The 2,932-nt window shown below is 37.4% G+C and overlaps 1 long non-coding RNA gene across 1 annotated transcript; it reads right to left on the reverse strand.

Moving 5' to 3' along the window:
- Positions 1-304: 304 nt before the first annotated feature.
- On the reverse strand, positions 305-2,423 carry LOC110941436. The gene is made up of 3 exons (XR_002594067.2): positions 1,994-2,423; positions 721-1,135; positions 305-653 (listed from the first exon to the last, which is right to left on the reverse strand). It is a non-coding gene; the product is annotated as an uncharacterized LOC110941436 (long non-coding RNA).
- Between the last annotated feature and the right edge of the window lie 509 nt (positions 2,424-2,932).

Below are 2,932 nucleotides of genomic sequence, written 5' to 3' on the forward strand. Positions count from 1 at the left end.
GTTACAGTAGCTACAATTTTAATATATGCAACAACATGGGCCATCGTTTAAGCATTTTTTATACCTTTTATAAAAGGAATATCTAAAACAAAATGGTTGTAATGCAAAATTTGGAAGGTGTAGGAGGATGTCTTGTACTCAGTTTGTTCATAGTGAGTAGATGGGATGAATATTACTATTACTGCATTTGTTTTATTACCTCATGCATCTCTTAAGCTAATCTTAAATTTATAATAATTCAACCTTGTAATATGGATTGGATATCCATTAAGGATCCTTAAAATGGAAAGAAATATGTGTAATCTACTGGTTTCCAAAGGCATCAAAAAACCATGTGATACTTATGCCTAAATATCTAGTTAGTGTACATGTAGAACATTTTCATAAAAAAAGGTATAAACTTGTACCTGTCCGAATGGTTGTCCAAATGATTTTTCGAATTTATTAGCAAACAACTTGCTACTAACAAAAACGTTAAACGGAAGCACACATGTGAGTGTTTATATATGCACTTCCACACCCATAACAAAACTGAAGCACATGTATTTAAGCTGGTATGTTTGGCGGCATTCGCTCAAGCAGTGGTCTTGTGTTTGAGCGCTCATGATGCTCGTTGTCTTCATTGTATCTGTCCACACTCGGAATAAAAATACCTGAAACAAAAGGAAATGCGACATTGGCACCCATTATTCAATCAATACCTTGTCTGTTTTAACATACCTATAAACCAAATTCCAACTGCCAAAAATAGTATTGAATTTAGGATCAAGTCGTACATCCTCCAACCGTTAATTCACATCACCAAACATATGAATTGAGACTGGAAAATGCCATAGATAATGGTCTCAAACTCGGCCTCACGGTATGCGGACACACAAAGTTTACAGGACCCCACATTGGATTAGTTGTACATGTTCAGGGGCACTTTTAGATATCATTGACAAAGATGAACAAAAAATACAAACGAAATAATAATAGCTTTACATATGAAATAGAAAGAAAGCTATTCAGACCAGTTGACCAGAATCCGTCGACTCCTTGAGCAGTGGTCTTGTTTTTGAGCGCTCAACAGGATGCTCAATGTCTTCATTAAGAATGTGTAAGGTCAAGTGAAAGTGTTTCTATTGAGTTAGATCTGAAATATCACAGAAAGCATAAATAATTTTCAAATTTGGTACAAAATTTAGGAAAAGTGTATATTAATTTCCAATCTCAGAAGTGTTATGCTTGTTAAAAATATGTTGGTTATGGCAATGTTGATATAGTAAGTAACGATGATATCTCGCCACATCATAACTTGAGCGGAAATACAAAGGGCTGCAGTACGCCATCCTCAAGTTCATATCCGCATAATCATCACAATTCATCAAGCACTATTGAAATGATGTTAAGCACTACTCAAATATACATTTTTTCTAAACTGCATAAGTATACCAGCTACCATATATATGCTGGTAGATCTGCTGGTGGGTCGCGATTAGTGTGTCGTAGCTATTTCCCTAAACCTTAATAACAATGTCATAAACTTTGTTAATGAAAGGCCAATACCATAGATTTTTATTTGAAAATCAAGAAAAACAAAACCCAATCCAGCATTGCATATGTTTTGGTTCAAAAGAGGAAATGACAACAACATCTAGAAACCAATAGGATATGAACCCAACATTCATTTTGAATGGAAAGTCAAAGAATCTACTCAAGTTCTTTTGATGGTGGGTTTAATGCCATCTTGAAATACACATACTCAAGCAAGAGAAAGTTGGACAACAGTAGGTCAAGCATGGTTAACTGAGAGGTATGGTCGAGATGGCATCAAACACCATCACGAACCACTACTGCTCACTAACCATTGTTGCCGGATATTATCGCCTACTTCTGTTACTCCGTCAATAGTTGAGCGTCGCCGGAGAACACCACATCAAATGACATACATCAAATCAACCTAATAAGCTAACTCATCCAAAGAAATAGAGCAATGGATGTCAAGTCTAACCTCGTTCGTTAGAATACGTATCTCGTTCGGCTGGATTGGCTTCCAATGTCACGGAAGAACAACCATACTCGTCGCTATGGTTGTGTTTGCGGCGGAACCTTATTATGTGGTCATTGCATGTTGTCGGGTTATCATCTTGAAGCCAGATCGGCTGTGCGATGTGGTAACTAGCCGGAACCCTAGTTCCAGTTTTCGCCGCCGCCTTCGGTCGACCTCGTACACCATCTTGACCATGGGAATAGAACCACCATCGCATGTACCACCGACATCACTGATGGAACCCTCGTCCTGCGGTTAGCGAGTTGTTGAAGCGTACACGCCGGATTGTGATGTCACCACCGTTGCGCCACCGTCAATCCGCCGTAAAGATTGGTGGTCAGCCCATAACTCTCTCTCTTTCTTTACTGTATTATCTTTCTCTTATACTCCCGACTCTGAATCTTTCTCTTCTTTATTCAAAGGTAATGGCACAACCGTAATTAGCGTTGTTTTTTTGTCCAGTGTATACACTGTAGCTAAGGACCTACGCAAATTGTATATATATAGTAATTCATATGGGTGTACTTTTGTAATATTTTATTCTTGTATGTTTGATTGGTTTAGTGTTTTATATTTGTAATGGTTGATTTGTTGTAATGTTGTTTGAGCTTCCAATTTTTGAAAATCATTTTAAAGCTGAAATATAATTTTAATGTTTAACTAATAAATGATGAAGATATTCTGTGGAATTTAGTTTGATTTTACGATGTGATAATGGACTAGTTTGGCATGTTTTTAGGTGCTTTAAGTTTTACTTATAGGGATGATCTAATCAACTTCTCAAACTCGCCCCCATCTTCTAGTGTTCTCGGCAACCCATGTATTTCAACAGCATCGCCCGGTAGGCCCGGATGGGGAGTACGTGACGAAATTGATATTCAAATGCATAGATAACACAAC

The sequence above is a fragment of the Helianthus annuus genome, chromosome 5, assembly GCF_002127325.2.
Source record: "Helianthus annuus cultivar XRQ/B chromosome 5, HanXRQr2.0-SUNRISE, whole genome shotgun sequence".
Classification (NCBI taxonomy): domain Eukaryota; kingdom Viridiplantae; phylum Streptophyta; class Magnoliopsida; order Asterales; family Asteraceae; genus Helianthus; species Helianthus annuus.